Here is a 19,089-nt window from a genome sequence, read left to right on the forward strand (position 1 = left end):
AAAAGCGTGTGCGATCAAGAAGGCCTACAAACCTGACTCAGTTACACCAGCTCTGTCAGGAGGAATGGGCCAAAATTTACCCAACTTATTGTGGGAAGCTTGTGGAAGGCTACCCAAAAGATTTTACCCAAGTTAAACAATTTAAAGGCAATGCTACCAAATACTAATTGAGTGTATGTAAACTTCTGACCCACTGGGAACGTGATGAAAGAAATAAAAGCTGAAATAAATCATTCTCTCTACTATTATTCTGACATTTCAAATTCTTAAAATAAAGTGGTGATCCTAACTGACCTATGACAGGGAATTTTTGCTAGGATTAAATGTCAGGATTTGTGAAAAACTGAGTTTAAATGTATTTGGCTAAGATGTGTGTAAACTTTCGACTTCAACTGTATATTTTCATAGAAGTGCACATGATTAATGCCACAATGAAATTGCGATGTTAAAATGAAAATCGAAAATGTTTCATTGAAAACTGGAAATGGTAAACAGAAATTCTAAATGAAAATGGTAGATTGAGGCCTCCCGAGTGGCGCAGTGGTCAATAACCTACTTTTCCTGATGAAATGCTCTGAAAGAGATTAAATGCTCTGAGATTAAACGCTCTGAAAAAAACTATAACTACTACCAATTACTTTTCATTTTAGTTGACGAAAATGTAACGAGGCGAGAATTCCACGTGAGACAAATGGACATTCAATTTCACATGAAACTCCTTTTAATCTGTTTTGTCCAATTATAAGCATGTATCCCTGTGCAGAATATATAATGCAATCCTCTCATTGGCCAATAACGTCTTTCTGTTGCATGGGCTGATTGCATTGATCTGGCTCTCCCACAAACACAGCTCTCGGTCACTTCAATCACTCATCTCGGTCTCTCTTTTGAACTGATGCGCAGACAGGATACTTCAATTGTAACAAATTAACCTCAATTAGAAACAATAATGTATTTGATAATCTTTGCTTTCATTTCCGCCATTTTTGCTCTGATCACATCAGAAGCTCTAATGTGCCATGCTTTTATTAATCTGTGTTGGCAATAGCAAGTTGCATTTGCTTTTTCAAATTGGAAAAACAAATGCTTTTTGCTGAATATTAGGAGAAAAGTAATACTTCTGGCATTTTTGGAAAGCTCATATTCTCCTCTTTTCAAGGAAAGCACTGTTATTTACCCACCTCTGACGGTTATGATGGGGAGAAAATCTGAGCTAAATTGTTTAACCTGTAGGCTTTATATCCTTAATTATGGCTGGCATTGGTTACAATGTTGCCAGCTAAGGTATAGCCTATGAGGCGATAGTAGGCCTAGTTGGACAAGGCTATCTGAGTGTGCACTAGCCCATTCAAAAACGCCAACTACCTTTAGCGCCTATTGATGATAGTATCTTTTTCCTGGGGTACTTTTGTTAAGAGCCTCGACGCTCAATCTGAACGTTAACACGCATAGTTTGTGATACGGTTTTGGAAACATAAGTAATCTTTCATATCAGTGAGAAATAATTTTCAAAAAACAAAAGGTTAAATTACTACACACCTTTTATAGGGTTAGGATTAGTGCTCCCACACGGCCATATCTCCATGTTACAGCAGTTGTTTACAGAAGACAGACGGAAGACAGAGGCAACCACCTGTGCTAATTAGCTATCTAGCATGCTCCGAACACTTGTGTGTAAGCATAACTGGGGAGGAAGTGTAGCGAAAGTGTAGTTTGTCGGCTGGAGACACACACAAATTATGGATCTGTGCAAATCTGGTTAAGTACAGTGCCTTGCAAAATTATTCATCCCCCTTGGTGTTTTTCCTATTTTGTTGCATTACAACCTGTAATTTAAATTGATTTTTATTTGGATTTCATTTAATGGACATACACAAAATAGTCAAAATTGGTGAAGTGAAATGAAAATTCTAAAAAATGAATAACATAAAAGTGGTGCGTGCATATGTATTAACCCACTTTGCTATGAAGCCCCTAAATAAGATCCTTCAGAAGTCACATAATTAGTTAAATAAAGTCCACTGTGTGCAATCTAAGTGTCACATGATCTGTCACATGATCTCAGTATATATACACCTGTTCTGAAAGGCCCCAGAGTTTGCAACACAACTAAGCAAGGGGTGCCACCAAGCAAGCGGCACCATGAAGACCAAGGAGCTCTCCAAACAGGTTGTGTAGAAGTACAGATCAGGGCTGGGTTATAAAAAAATATCAGAAACTTTGAACAGCCCACGGAGCAACATTAAATCCATTATAATTTTTTTAAAAGAATATGGCACCACAACAAACCTGCCAAGAGAGGGCCAACCACCAAAACTCACGGACCAGGCAAGGAGGGCATTAATCAGAGCGGCAACAAATAAACCAAAGATAACCCTGAAAGAGCTGCAAAGCTCCACAGCGGAGATTGGATTATCTGTCCATAGGACCACTTTAAGCCGTACACTCCACAGAGCTGGGCTTTACGGAGTGGCCAGAAGAAAGCCATTGCTTAAAGAAAAAAATAAGCAAACACATTTGGTGTTCGCCAAAAGGCATGTGGGAGACTCCCCAAACATATGGAAGAAGGTACTCTGTTCAGATGAGACTAAAATTGAGCTTTTCGGCCATCAAGGAAAATGTCTGGCGCAAACCCAACACCTCTCATCACCCCGAAAACACCATGGTGGTGGCAGCATCATGCTGTGGGGTTGTTTTTCATCAGCAGTGACTGGGAAACTTCAGAATTGAAGGAATGATGGATGGCGCTAAATACAGGGAAATTCTTGAGGGAAACCTGTTGCAGTCTTCCAGAGATTTGAGACTGGGACAGAGGTTCACCTTCCAGCAAGACAATGACCCCTAAGCATACTGCTAAAGCAACACTCGTATGGTTAAAGGGGAAACATTTAAATGTCTTAGAATGGCTTAGTCAAAGCCTAGACCTCAATCCAATTGAGAATCTGTGGTATGATTTAAAGATTGCTGTACACCAGCGGAACCCATCCAACATGAAGGAGCTGGAGCACTTTTGCCTTGAAGAATGGGCAAAAATCCCAGTGGCTAGATGTGCCAAGCTTATAGAGACATACCCCAAGAGACTTGCAGCTGTAATTGCTGCAAAAGGTGGCTCTACAAAGTATTGACTTTGGGGGGGTGAATAGTTATGCACGCTCAATATTTCTGTTTTTTTGTCTTATTTCTTGTTTGTTTCACAAGAAAAATATTTTGCATATTCAAAGTGGTAGGCATGTTGTGTAAATCAAATTATACAAACCCCCTAAAATCCATTTTAATTCCAGGTTGTAAGGCAACAAAATAGGAAAAATGCCAAGGGGGGTGAATACTTTCGCAAGCCACTGTAAGTATATCTGTTTTTTTTTAAAGATTCATTCTCTCAGATATGAAAACCATTTCACATCCAATGATTATTGACGTTTCTAAACGTTAAAACAGAGCGCCAGGATTGGAGCCAGCCGTGGTCGAAGCTAACCGCTGAATATCCTACAGAGAAGGGATTTTGAGAGCTAAATGTGCGCATGATGCAATTAAGAGGTAAATATTAATTATTTAAATGGTGAAAAATGCACAGACTAAAACTAGATAAAAATTGTTCCGGGTTTTCGTCGACTGATAATAACTAAAGCTAATGAAAGATGAAATGACTAAAATGTGACTAAGACTAAAATATAATTTAAGACATACTAAGACTTAGCTGAAATCTAAAATAGCTGACAATATTAAAACTGCAGTAAGTTATCCCTTTCACAGTTTTCAAACTGGAGGGTGTCAGGCATGGGTATCTCTTTATGGAAGGTAGACTGTTCTTGGAGTCCTGGGGTGGCACGGTCAACAGCAACAGCATGAGGTTCTGAAAAGCATGCAATATTATTACCCATAGAGATATACACTGAGTATACCAAACATTAGAAACACCTTCCTAATATTGAGTTGAACCCCACACTTTTGCCCTCAGAATAGCCTCAATTCGTCGGGGCATGGACTCTACAACGTGTCGAAAGTGTTCCACAGGAATGCTGGCCCATGTTGACTCCAATGCTCCCCACAGTTGTGTCAAGTTGGCTGGATGTCCTTTGGGTGGTGGACCATTGTTGATACACACTGGAAACTGTTGAGCGTGAAAAACCCAGCAGCGTTGCAGTTCAAATCAAATCAAATTTGATTTGCCACATGCGCTGAATACAACCTTACCGTGAAATGCTTACATACAAGCCCTTAACCAACAATGCAGTTCAAGAAATTGAGTTGTGAAAATATTTACTAAATTAAAGTAAATTAAAAAATAATATAAAAAGTAACACTATAAAATAACAATAACGAGGGGGTACAGGTATCGAGTCAATGTGTGGGGGAACAGGTTAGTCGAGGTAATTTGTGCTTGTAGGTAGGGGTTAAGTGACTATGCATAGATAATAAACAGCGAGTAGCAGCAGTGTAAAAACAAAGGAGGGGGGGGGGGGGGGCTCAATGTAAATAGTCTGGGTGGCCATTTGATTAATTGTTCAGCAGTCTTATGGCTTGGGGGTAGAAGCTGTTAAGGAGCCTTTTAGGCCTTTACTTGGCACTCCGGTACCGCTTGCCATGCAGTAGCAGAGAGAACAGTCTATGACAGGGGTGTCAAACTCATTTTAGCTCAGGGGCCACATGGAGGAAAATCTATTCCCAAGTGGGCCGGACCGGAAAAATCATGGTATATATAACTTAAAAACAACAACTTCAGATTGTTTTCTTTGTTTTAATACGATCAACATACAACATAAAGCTGGAGCCTGAGGACAGTGTGTCCAAAATAGTACAAGCACAACATCACTATTAATCATAAAACACGTCAAGTTTATTTGAAAATTCTAAAGAAAAAGAACACACAAACACACAATGCCTCAGTGATTCACAGAAGTATATCACAGATCACAGAACTATATCAGGGTGTCATTTCTCAGGCAGAAATGTAGATAAAAATAATGAAATCCTGTTCCCCAAACAAGTGCAAGAACCACAGAGTCAAGAATAGGTTAAATATACAAATCAAATAAAATCAATTAAAAACAATAGCACATCAATATAAAAACATATAAACATAAATCTGAAAGCGTTGCTCAAACTCCCGTAACAGTCCCGTTATTTTATCTTTGAACCGCTTCATGTCTGCCACATGTTGGGTCGCGCACACATTTTTCAGACAGGGGAAGTGAGCTGCATCACCACCGGCAAGTTGCGTCTCCCACAATGACAGCTTCAACTTGAAAGAACGTATGCTGTCATAATACTGCGTGACAACTTTGTTGCGCCCTTGCAGCTGTTTGTTCAAGTTATTCAGGTGCTCTGTAACATCCACCATAAATGCAAGGTCCTGCATCCATTCTGCGGAATGAAATTCTATCACTGGTTTGCCCTTTTCTTCCATGAACTGTTCAATTTCTTCTCGTAAATCAAAGAAACGCCTCAGCACAGCACCTCGGCTTAACCATCTTACCTCAGTGTGGTATGGCAGGCCATAGATGTGGTCTTTCTCTCTGAGAAGGCTGTCAAACTGACGGTGATTCAGGCTTCTGGATCGGATGAAATTAACAGTTTGGATGACCACCTTCATGACGTTATCCATCTTTAATGACTTGCAACACAAAGCCTCCTGGTGCAAAATACAGTGAAAAGTCAAAAAATCACGTCCTCCATTTGCAGATTGCACTTTCTCTCTGAACTTTGTCACAACGCCTGCTTTTTTCCCGATCATTGAGGGCGCACCATCTGTAGCCAGGCTGACAGCGCGGGACCAGTCCACTCCGACCCTGTCCAGCGCGCCCGACGAGTGCGGTAAAAATATCAGCTGCTGTCGTTGTATCTGTCATCGGCACCAACTCCACGAACTCCTCGGTGACGGTCAATGTGTCATCAACTCCGCGGATGAAAATGGCCAGTTGTGCAACATCTGTAATGTCCGTGCTTTCATCAATTGCAACCGAAAACGCAATAAATGACTTTACTTTTTGCTTCAACTGGCTGTCCAAATCCACTGAAAGATCGGAAATCCTGTCTGCAACTGTGTTTCTTGTCAGGCTGATATTTGCAAAAGCCTGCCGCTTTTCAGGGCACACAATCTCTGCTGCCTTCATCATGCATGTTTTTACAAATTCACCCTCACTAAATGGTTTTGAAGCCACTGCGATTTCATTAGCAATGAGGTAGCTAGCTTTCACTGCAGCGTCACTGATGTCTCGGCTGTGAGTAAACACAGACTGCTGTTTCTTCAGACCCGCCAACAGTTCATTCACCTTCTCTCATCTCCGCTGTCCTTGAAAGTTGTCATATTTGTCGGCATGAAGACTCACATAGTGGCGGCAGAAGGTTATATTCTTTCAGCACTGCAACATGCTCTGAACACACCAAACATACAGCTTTCCCATTCAATTCCGTGAATAAATAGGATGACCATTTTTCTTGGAACACTCTGCACTCTGCGTCCACTTTTCTCTTTTTTGACAGAGACATATTGGGGCAATGAGGGTGCTAAAGCACATAATGTTAAAAGTAGAAGCCATAATAAATATCGCGGGCAAAACAAAGTAGCTCATTGGCTGCACGTGCTTGACCTACTTGCTCTGCCCCGGTATAAACAGTTTGCTTGCTTAACACAATTGCTATTGCGCCATCCAGTGGACGCAATTGGAACAGGAGTTTATTTTATTGAAAAATTGCAGCGCATTTTTATACTTTACAAAATTATTATTAATTTTATTTTATTTTATTTTATTTTTTCAAAATCATCTCGCGGGCCGGATTAAACCCGTTTGCGGGCCTGATCCGGCCCGCGGGCCGGACGTTTGACACCCCTGGTCTATGACTTGGGTGTCTGGAGTCTTTGACAATTTTTTGGGCCTTCCTCTGAAACCGCCTAGTATACAGGTCCTGGATGGCAGGAAGCTTGGCCCCAGTGATGTACTTGGCCATATGCACTACCCTCTGTACGCCTTACGGTCGGATGCCGAGCAGTTGCCATACCAGGCGGTGATGCAACCGGTCAGGATGCTCTCAAAGGTTTAGCTGTATAACTTTTTGAGGATCTGGGGACCCATGCCAAATCTTTTCAGTCTCCTTAGGGGGAAAAGGCGTTGTCGTGCCCTCTTCACGACTGTCTTGGTGTGTTTGGACCATGATAGTTTGTTGGTGATGTGGACACCAAGGAACTTGAAACTCTCAACCCGCTCCACTACAGCCCCATCGATGTGAATGGGGGCATGTTCGGCCCTCCTTTTCCTGTAGTCCACAATCAGTTCCTTTGTCTTGCTCACGTTGAGGGAGAGGTTGTTGTCCTGGCACCACACTGCCAGGTCTCTGACCTCCTCCCGATAGACTGTCTCATTGTTGTCAGTGACCAGGCCTCCAACTGTTGTGTCATCACCAAACTTAATGATGGTGTTGGAGTAGTGCTTGGCCCCGCAGTTTTGGGTGAACAGGGAGTGCAGGAGGGGACTAAGCACGCACCCCTGAGATGCCCCAGTGTTGAGGATCAGCATGGCAGATGTGTTGTTGCCTAACCTTACCACCCGGGGGGCAGCCCATCAGGAAGTCCAGGATCCAGTTGCAGAGGGAGGTGTTTAGTCCCAATGTCCTTAGCATAGTGATGAGCTTTGTGGGCACTATGGTGTTGACCGCTGCGCTGTAGTCAATGTACAGCATTCTCACATAGGTGTTCCTTTTGTCCAGGTGGGAAAGGGCAGTGTGGAGTGCGATTGAGATTGCGTCATCTGTGGATCTGTTAGGGCGGTATGTGAATTGGAGTGGGTCTAGGGTTTCCGGGATGATGGTGTTGATGTGAGTCATGACCAGCCTTTCAAAGCACTTCATGGCTACCGACGTGAGTGCTACGGTGCGGTAGTCATTTAGGCAGGTTACCTTTGCTTTCTTGGGCACAGGGACTATGGTGGTCTACTTGAAACATGTAGGTATTACAGACTCGGTCAGGGAGAGGTTGAAAATGTCGGTTGAAAATGTCAGTGAAGACACTTGCCAGTTGGTCCACGCATGCTCTGAGTACACGTCCTGGTAATCCGTCTGGCCTTGTGAATGTTGACCTGTTTAAAGGTCTTGCTCACATCGGCTACGGAGAGCGTGATCACACAGTCGTCTGGAACAGCTGGTGCTCTCATGCATGCTTCAGTGTTGCTTGCCTCGAAGCGAGCATAAAAGGCATTTAGCCTGTCTGGTAGGCTCTCGTCTCTGGGCAGATCGCGGCTGGGTTTCCCTTTGTAGTCCGTAATAGTTTGCAAACCCTGACACATCCGACGAGCGTCAGAGCCGGTGTAGAAGGATTCAATCTTAGTCCTGTATTGACGCTTTGCCTGTTTGATGGTTCGTCTGAGGGCATACCGGGATTTCTTATAAGTGTCCGGATTAGTGTCCCGCTCCTTGAAAGCGGCAGCTCTAGCCTTTAGCTCGGTGTTGCCTGTAATCCATGGCTTCTGGTTCGGATATGTACATACGGTCACTGTGGGGACGACGTCGTCGAGTCCCTTATTGATGAAGCAGGTGACTGAGGTGGTATACTCCTCAATGCCATTGGATGAATCCCGGAACAACCGGTGCACCTGGGCACCTACTTCCATACCCTGTTCAAAGGCACTTAAATTTTTTGTCTTGCCCATTCTCTGAATGGCACACATACACAATCCATGTCTCAATTGTCTCAAGACTTAAACATCCTTCATTAGTCTCCTCCATTTAATCTAAACTGATTGAAGTGGATTTAACAAGTGACATCATTAAGGGATCATAGTTTTCACCTGGATTCACCTGGTCAGTATATGTCATGTATACTCAGTATATAAATCTTTATGAGTCTATTTTGGGTTAGGATTAGGGTAATAGCTAGGGTTAGGGTTGAACCAGTATGTGGACATGAAGCTAGGGCTAGGGTAATGGTTTTGGTTGAGGCTAAGGTAAGGGTTCCTACATGAAAAATTACTAGTTTACTATAGAATACTACAGTAAATACTATTAAATTCTATAGTAAACTGTAGTATCCCTCAATCATGTGTAGTACTTATAATATATAGTAGAATGTTGTAGTATACTGAAGAATAATATAGTAAATACTATTTAATTTCCATATACCCTGCCCATATCGCAATTTGTGCCACCCATGAGTGAGAAACCTACATGCCATGTATAGACCATATAGTGTGTTCCCTATAGGTTATAGAATATAGTAGAAGCTCTGAACTATCTGTTCAGACCCCGGTCCTACCGACCTACAGGTTGTGGAAAACATGCTCTTTTAGTAGTGATGGGCATTCCTAATTATTTTCAGTGAGCTGGCTCAAATGGCTTTTCATTCAAAATGCTTCTAAATTGACCTAGAACCATGAAAAAATGGCAAATGTCCAATGTAAAGCTCAAAAGGTAGGTTACCATTATGTCAGATTGTGAAATGTGCATTCAGATTTTTTTTAACCTGGCCAAATTATTAGATGCCTTGCAAAAAAATTGAATTGGGCCAGATTGAAGCGCTCTCCCCACTACAGTAAATACTACAGTATACTGCAGTCCACAAAACACTACAGTAAATACTATAGTATAGTACAGTCCGAAAAAACACTACTGTCACACCCTGGTTCTGGGACTCATTATTGTTGAGCCAGGGTGTGTGCAGTCTATGTGTTTATGTTCTATGTTGGGTGTCTAGGTTGTTGTTTTCTATGTTTGGTCAATGACTCCCAATCGGAGGTAACGAGTGTCAGCTGTCGGCTCGTTATCTCTGATTGGGAGCCATATTTATACTGTGTGTTTTCACCTTGGGGTTGTGGGTTTTTGTTCCTTTTGGTCAGTGTACCGTAGGACTTCACATTCGTCATTTGTTTGTTGTTTTCGTGGTTGCTTTTATTTAAATAAAGTCATCATGTTCACTCCACGCGCTGCGTATTGGTCCGTTTCCTCAGACGATCGTGACAGAAAAACCCACCATAGAAGGACCAAGCAGCGTGTCCAGGAGCAAGACAGCTGGACATGGGAGGAGGCGCCTGGTAAGGAGATCGAGAGGCTGGCGATGGCCCAGGTGGGCAAATCGTGGTCCTGGGAGGACATGCTCGGGGGCAAGGGACCTTGGGGAAGATCAAGGCCCTGGCGAGAGAGGAGCAACGCGTCAGCAGGGCCATCATCATTGGAAGGACGAGAGGCAACCCCAAAAAGTTTTTTGGGGGGCACATGGCTTGGACGACGGGGCTAACGGAGGCAGAGAAGGGGCGAATTCAAGAGGCCACCAGGTTACGGGGGCTACTGGTTAAAGGAGGGAAAGGAGATGTAGAGGCACGGCGTGAGAGACTGAGGTGTGTATCCAGTCCGGTCCGGCCCGTTCCAGTTCCCGGGGTAGAGCCAGTGGTGTGTGTCCCCAGTACGGTCCGGCCTGGTACGGCCCCTCGCACCAAAGGGACGGTGCGCGTCTCCAGCCCGGTCCGACCTGTTCCTGCCTCTCGCACAAGGCCTACGGTGTGCGTTGCCAGCCCAGCCCGGCCTGTTCCTGCTCCACGCACAGAACCTACGGTGTGCGTCGCCAGCCCAGCCCGGCCAGTTCCTGCTCCACGTACTAAGCCTACGGTGTACGTCGCCAGCCCGACCCGGCCTGTTCCTGCCACTCGCACCAGGCCTACGGTGCGCGTCGCCAGCCCGGTCCGGCCTGTTCCTGCCACCCGCACCAAGTCTACGGTGCGGCGTCGCCAGCCCGACCCGGCCTGTTCCTGCCACCCGCACCAAGTCTACGGTGCGCGTCGCCAGCCCGACCCGGCCTGTTCCTGCCACCCGCACCAAGTCTACGGTGCGCGTCGCCAGCCCGACCCGGCCTGTTCCTGCCACTCGCACCAAACTGACCGGTGCGCGTCGCCAGCCCGGTCCGGCCTGTTCCTGCCACCCGCACCAAGTCTACGGTGCGCGTCGCCAGCCCGACCCGGCCTGTTCCTGCCACTCGCACCAAACTGACGGTGCGCGTCGCCAGCCCGGTCCGGCCTGTTCCTGCCACCCGCACCAAGTCTACGGTGCGCGTCGCCAGCCCGACCCGGCCTGTTCCTGCCACTCGCACCAAACTGACGGTGCGCGTCGCCAGCCCGGTCCGGCCTGTTCCTTCTCCCCGCACTAGCCCTGAGATGCGTGTCCTCAGCACGGGACCACCAGTTCCGGCACCACGCACCAGGCCTATAGTGCGCCTCAGACGGCCAGAGTCTGCCGTCTGCCCAACGGGGCCTGAACTGCCTGTCTGCCCAACGCCGTCTGAACTGTCCGTCTGCCAAGCGCTGCATAAGCCGCCCGTCGGCCATGAGCCTTCAGAGCCGTCCGCCAGACCGGAGCCGCTAAAGCCTTCCGCCAGACAGGAGCCGCTAGAGCCTTCCGCCAGACAGGATCAGCTAGAGCCTTCCGCCAGACAGGATCAGCAAGAGCCTTCCGCCAGACAGGATCAGCCAGAGCCTTCAGCCAGCCAGGATTTGCCATTCAGTCCGGTGCTGCTCTTTAGTCCGGTGCTGCCCCTTAGTCCGGTGCTGCCCCTTAGTCCGGTGCTGTCCCTTAGTCCGGTGCTGCCCCTTAGCCTGGTGCTGCCCCTTAGTCCGGTGCTGGCCCTTAATCTAGTGGGGTTAAGGTGGAGGGTGGTCATTTGGAGGAGGCTACGTAAGCGGGTAGTGACTATGGTGGGGTGGTGGTCTAGGCCGGAGCCAGAACCGCCACCGAGGAGGTATGCCCGCCCAACCCTCCCCTGTTTGGGGGTTTTGAGGCGCGGTCGCAGTCCGCGCCTTTAGGGGGGGGTACTGTCACACCCTGGTTCTGGGACTCATTATTGTTGAGCCAGGGTGTGTGCAGTCTATGTGTTTATGTTCTATGTTGGGTGTCTAGGTTGTTGTTTTCTATGTTTGGTCAATGACTCCCAATCGGAGGTAACGAGTGTCAGCTGTCGGCTCGTTATCTCTGATTGGGAGCCATATTTATACTGTGTGTTTTCACCTTGGGGTTGTGGGTTTTTGTTCCTTTTGGTCAGTGTACCGTAGGACTTCACATTCGTCATTTGTTTGTTGTTTTCGTGGTTGCTTTTATTTAAATAAAGTCATCATGTTCACTCCACGCGCTGCGTATTGGTCCGTTTCCTCAGACGATCGTGACAACTACATTACTATAGTATATAATACCATTTTTTTACTATAGTATTTATACAATAGTTAACTGTAAATACTACAGTAAAGTCTGAAAAAACACTACAGTGAATACTATAGTATTTATACCATAGTATACTATAGTATTTTTTCATGTGGGTTGAACCGGGATGTGGACATAAAGCTAGAGTTAGGGCTATGGTTAGTGGATGCACGGTAGAATGGTCTCACCTGTTTGTCGTTTCAATGTACAGACCCCATCCCGTCCCTTTCTGTGCCTCTTCTGGTGAACTGTAGACAGACAGACAGACAGACAGACAGACAGGCAGGCAGGCAGGCAGGCAGGCAGACAGACAGACATACAGACAGACATACAGACAGACAGTGTACAAAATCAGTCAGCACCCCATTTAAACCTGGGACATTAGTGTACTGTGCTAGCTCAAATGTATTATTTTCAGCACAGTTCCAGCGACTATGATTGATGCTGCCTAACTAGGCCAGTGCGGTACATCTCGGCTCTGCATTAGATGACTGTGAAAAGGGTAGTTATCACTCAGTTAGGGAGAGTTGGATACATACCAGTTAGTAGGACTTTGACGACTAGAGCTGCCACTATGACAGCAGCAGTGAGACAGGCCACTGCTGGCACCACTACCCAGGTCAGCTCCAAGTAGCCTTGCATGGCCGGGGTTTGCCCAACCATGGCAGGGGCATGGCCACAGGCATCAGTTTGGTCCACTTTGAAAAGCAAATAGAGAGAACAAGCAGTCAGAATCAAAGCTCTTTCCATGGTGGATTCCAGCCAAAAGAAAGGGAGGACACTGCAATGTATACAGTGTGTTTTATATACAGTGCCTTGCACAAAGTATTCATCCCCCTTGGTGTTTTTTCCTATTTTGTTGCATTACAACCTGTAATTTAAAATGGATTTTTATGTGGATTTCATGTAATGGACAAAATAGTCAAAATAGTCAAAATTGGTGAAGTGAAATTAAACAAATCACTTATTTCAAAAAATGCTAAAAAAATAAATAACGGAAAAGTGGTTCGTGCATATGTATTCACCCCCTTTGCTATGAAGCCCCTAAATAAGATCTGGCGCAACCAATTACCTTCAGAAGTCACATAATTAGTTAAATAAAGTCCACCGTTGTGCAATGTAAGTGTCACATGATCTCAGTATATATACACCTGTTCTGAAAGGCCCCAGAGTCTGCAACACCACTAAGCAAGGGGCACCACTAAGCAAGCGGCACCATGAAGACCAAGGAGCTCTCCAAACAGGTCAGGGACAAAGTTGTGGAGAAGTACAGATCAGGGTTGGGTTATAAAAAAAATATCCAAAACTTTTAACATCCCACGGAGCACCATTAAATCCATTATTAAAAAATTTAAAGAATATGGCACCATAGCAAACCTGCCAAGAGAGGACCGCCCACCAAAACTCATGGACCAGGCAAGGAGGGCATTAATCAGAGAGGCAACAAAGAGACCAAAGATAACCCTGAAGAAGCTGCAAAGCTCCACAGTGGAGATTGGAGTATCTGTCCATAGACCACTTTAAGCCGTATACTCCACAGAGATAGGCTTTATGGAAGAGTGTCCAGAAAAAAGCCAATGCTTAAAGAAAAAAATAAGCAAACACGTTTGGTGTTCGACAAAAGACATGTGGGAGACTCCCCAAACATATGGAAGAAGGTACTCTGATCAGATGAGACTAAAATTGAGCTTTTTGGTCATCAAGGAAAACGCTATGTCTGGCGCAAACCCAACACCTCTCATCACCCCAAGAACACCATCCCCACAGTGAAGCATGGTGGTGGTAGCATCATGCTGTGGGGATGTTTTTCAATGGCAGGGACTGGGAAACTGGTCAGAATTGAAGGAATGATGGATGGCGCTAAATACAGGGAAATTCTTGAGGGAAACCTGTTTCAGTCTTCCAGAGATTTGAGACTGGGACAGAGGTTCATCTTCCAGCAGGACAATGATCCTAAGCATACTGCTAAAGCAACACTTGAGTGGTTTAAGGGGAAACATTTAAATGTCTTGGAATGCCCTACAATAATATAATATAATATGCCATTTAGCAGACGCTTTTATCCAAAGCGACTTACAGTTATGCGTGCATACATTTTTTTGTGTATGGGTGGTCCCGGGGATCGAACCCACTACCTTGGCGTTACAAGCGCCGTGCTCTACCAGCTGAGCTACAGAGGACCACCCTAGTCAAAGCCCAGACCTCAATCCAATTGAGAATCTGTGGTATCACTTAAAGATTGCTGTACACCAGCGGAACCCATCCAACTTGAAGGAGCTGGAGCAGTTTTGCCTTGAAGAATGGACAAAAATCCCAGTGGCTAGATGTGCCAAGCTTATAGAGACATACCCCAAGAGACTTGTAGCTGTAATTGCTGCAAAAGGTGGCTCTACAAGTATTGACTTTTCTGTTTTTTTGTCTTATTTCTTGTTTGTTTCACAATAAAAAAATATTTTGCATCTTCAAAGTGGTAGGCATGTTGTTTAAATCAAATGATACAATACCCCTAAAAAATCAACTTTAATTCCAGGTTGTAAGGCAACAAAATAGGAAAGATGCCAAGGGGGCTCAATACTTTCACAAGCCACTGTAAACAGTGGTTATACACTTTGACTTCAAGCACCTTTTTCTGTGTAATATTTCCCAATACCACTTAGCCTACAACCTATTTTCAGTTTGTTTTTGAAAGCTGGAGTGGTTTGTGAACATGTTGAAAAAATAAAAATGTTTGTTGGTATGAGGAATTACATCATGTTAGCAGTGTTCTTTGAACCCTTGCCATAAAGCCATTTAAATAGAGTGGAAGCATTTAGCTACAGTGCCTTCAGAAAGTATTCACACCCCTTGACTTTTTCCACATTTTGTTGTGTTACAGCCTGAATTTGAAATTGTTTAAATTGAGATTTTGTGTCACTGGCCTACACACAATACCCCATATTGTCAAAGTGGAATTATGTTTTTCAACCGTTTTTTACGAATTAATTACAAATAAAAAGGTTAAGTGTCTTGAGTCAATAAGTATTCAACCCCTTTGTTATGGCAAGCCTAAATAAGTTCAGGAGTAAAAATTTGCTTAGCAAGTCACTAAATAACTTTCATGGACTCACTCTGTGTGCAATAATAATGTTAAACATGAGCATGGTGCAATTATTAATTACACTTTGGACGGAGAAGAAGGAAGATGCTCAGGGATTTCACCATGAGGCCAATGGTGACTTTAAAACAGTTACAGAGTTGAATGGCTGTGATAGGAGATAACTGAGGATGGATCAACAACATTGTAGTTACATTTACATTTTACATTTTAGTCATTTAGCAGACGCTCTTATCCAGAGCGACTTACAGTTAGTGAGTGTATACATTTTCATACTGGCCTCCCGTGGGAAACGAACCCACAACCCTGGCAAGCGCCATGCTCTACCAACTGAGCTACACGGGGCTACTCCACAAAACTAACCTAAATGACAGAGTGAAAAGAAGGAAGCTTGTACAGAATACAAATATTCCAAAACATGCATCCTGTTTGCAATAACACTAAAGTAAAACTGCAAAAAAATGTAAAGAAATAAACGTTATGTCCTGAATACAAATAATTATTTTAGGGGAAAATCCAATCCACACATTACTGTGTACCACTCTTCATATTTTCAAGCATGGTGGTGGTTCTTTCATGTTATGCGTATGCTTGTCATCAGCATGGACTAGGGAGATTTTTAACATTAAAGAAACGGAATAGAGCTAAGCACAGGCAATTTCCGAGATAAAAACCTGGTTCAGTCTGCTTTCCAACTGACACTGGGAGACAAATTCATCCTTCAGCAGGACAATAACCTAAAATACAAAGCCAAATATACACTGAAGTTGCTTACCAAGACAACATTGAATGTTGTTACTTAAATCGGCTTGAAAATCTATGACAAGACTTGAAAATGGCTGTCCAGCAATGATCAACAACCAACTTGACAGAGCTTGAATAAAGAATAATGTGCAGATATTGTACAATCCTGGTGTGCAAAACTCTTAGAGACTTACCCAGAAAGACTCACAGCTGTAATCGCTGCCAAAGCTGATTCTAACATGTATTGGCTCAGGGGTGTGAATACTTATGTAAATTAGATATTTCTGTATTTCATTTTCAATAACTTTGCAACAATTTCTAAAAACAGGTTTTCACTTTCTCATTATGGGGTATTGTGTGTAGATTAGTGATATAAAAAAAAATGTAATCCATTTTGAATTCAGGCTGTAACAACAAAATGGGGAATAAGTCAAAGGGTATGAATACTTTCTGAAGGAACTGTACATTTGGCGTGTTCAGTCTCGTTCAACACATTCACACACACAGCCTCAAACAAAAGATACTTAGGCTGTGAAGTCAACAGTGTTTGTATCAGATAGGGGCCAAGGCAAGGTGTGCATGCAAGGATTCCAGTGTAAAGAAGGTGGAGCGCAGCTGAGTAGGGGAATGCCTCCCTCCTCGAGAATGTTGAATGAGTTAATATAATGGAGGAGGTAAGGTGAACCACACAAGCGTGATGAGTAACCTTGCCTGAGGCTTGTTAGATTTCCTGAAGACTTGCGTAAGCTACCAGAGCCAATACCTTGGCTTTAGCTCATTGGGCTAACACGGTCTTGTGGGAGACCCTGTAGGAACCCAGTCGGTCACTCAAGGCTGAATGGTCACACAAGGCTGAACTCAAGAGAGTTTTGAATGAGCTCACTTCTTCTTAGTAAACCCTTGTACTATAGGTCAAAAAGTTACACAACACTCACAGCATCGTATATAGCAATGAAGGATGGTGGCAGCATACTTTACGTTAAGCCTCTTCACCTGTCAAAATAGAATATGCGTCTATCAATCAATATCAAAATGCCTGTGAGAACTATACATGTACGAACATTTACATGAACAGTATTCATCTTACTTGGACACAGGTGTTTGGTAGGCATATGTCCACAGTCAGGTTGAGATTAACAGATTTCTCCTGCAAAAGGAAGACATAAAACATTTGAGTGTACTTCAAAACACTCTCCTGTAAAAGGAAACAGAATACAAAAACATGTCAGTGAGCTTTAGAAGAATAAATATATTTCCTTATGGCTTCTGTTGTACTTCTGTTTAGGTGTGTCCCCTCTCTCTTTCATGTACGACCTGGTATTGTGTTTCTGTCAGTTCTTCACGGTTTTAGACTAGCGGTTAAGAACATTGGGCCAGTAACCGAAAGGTCACATTAAGGACATAACGTTCTAAAGACTGTGTTTATGCAAAATGTTGCTGTGAAAAAAGTGTGGCCTGCTCAAACGCTGACTGTTGCATCAATCGTAACTAGATGTTCTAATGAAGTGTTCTAATCACACCGGTTTGAGCCTACACTGTATTGACCACTGTAGAATGATTATTCGTACGCATAAAAGGGTTAATCAAATTGGAAATGAGCTATTATCAGGTTGGTTAATGCGATGCATGTCTTTTGAATTTGGAAAAATCCACCCGCACTCGGTCCCGCCCCACCTACTTAGCCAATCAGGAGCCGCTACTGCGTTGCGGCTGTGTCATACTGCATACTTTTTCTATACGCTAAACGGTACGTGCTAAATAGTATGCAACGATGAGTAAAGAGTATGCAGTTTAAGTATGTAGTACGCTAGTATGGGTATTCGGACACGGCCACTGTCTCCTAAGTTGAAACAGAAAAATGAGACAGAAAAAGCTGTTCTTTTTGTGGGAGCACTCAAGCCCGTTAAGTCTTAGATCAGATATGTATGAACCCTTTGTTTCAGATGGGTTCATGTCTCTGCAGAGTGGTGATGCTGTTAAACAGCCTGTGGAGATACTGTGAGACACTGGGGTAGCCCAATCCTTAATTTTGGAGGGTGTTCTTGTCAACGTTTGGACTTCCGCAGGTAGTCCAATCAGACCAAGGTTCTAATTTCAGCAAGTGCTACAGCAGTTGGGTGTTACCTATTGCCCCTCTAGTGCTACCTATTGCCCCTCAAGGTTCTCTTGAGAGATTTCATCAGACTTTGAAGTCTATGTTGAGAGATTACGGCTTTGAGTTCGAGAAAGACTGGGATGAAATGGTCCCTCTAGTGCTATTTGCAGCACGGGAGGTTGTTCAAGAATCTGGTGTCACTGTTTTGAGCTCACTTTTCAGGACCTTACCTCATAAATATATATTTTTTTATTACATCATCGCCACACCGGAGCGCAGGGGGAAAAAACTACTGTGTCATGTCAATATGTTGAAACCATACTTCTCCCGCTGTGATCGGCGGAGAAGTCGGTGGCCACTGCCATCACCGTTGACTATAGTCTTCTTCGAGAGCATGAGGAAAGCCCAGCACTTCCTTGAGAGCACGAGGAAAGCCCAATACACACTGTGCCGGGACGGTTGAGTAACACAGAGATTCTGGAAAACCTTGAGAGCTTTTTGGCACACTTGTCTCCGGAGGAGAAAGGTGACATTGTTGCACTGCTTTTAGAATATCAGGGTTTATTTTCAGATGTGCCAACTCAGACAAATGTACTAGAGCATAACACGTTGGGCTCGTTGGACTCGAGTGAATCCTGAAAAGAGAGAGAAACTCTGCAGTGAGGTAGAATTCATGCTTGAGCACGGCATTGCACAACATGGCAACAGTCCGTGGAGTTCACCCTGCATATTGGTACATAAGCCGGATGGGTCTCTGCGCTTTTGTTCTGATTTTCTCAAACTCATTGATGTTACTAAATCAGACTCGTACCCTTCAAATCAAATCAAATTTTATTTGTCACATACACGTGTTTAGCAGATGTTATTGCGGGTGTAGCGAAATGCTTGTGCTTCTAGCTCCAACAGTGCAGTAATATCTAACAAGTAATATCTAACAATTTCACAACATATACCCAATACACACAAATCTAGTAAGGAATGGAATTTAAGA

The sequence above is a fragment of the Coregonus clupeaformis genome, chromosome 40 (assembly GCF_020615455.1).
Source record: "Coregonus clupeaformis isolate EN_2021a chromosome 40, ASM2061545v1, whole genome shotgun sequence".
NCBI classification, from domain to species: Eukaryota; Metazoa; Chordata; class Actinopteri; order Salmoniformes; family Salmonidae; genus Coregonus; species Coregonus clupeaformis.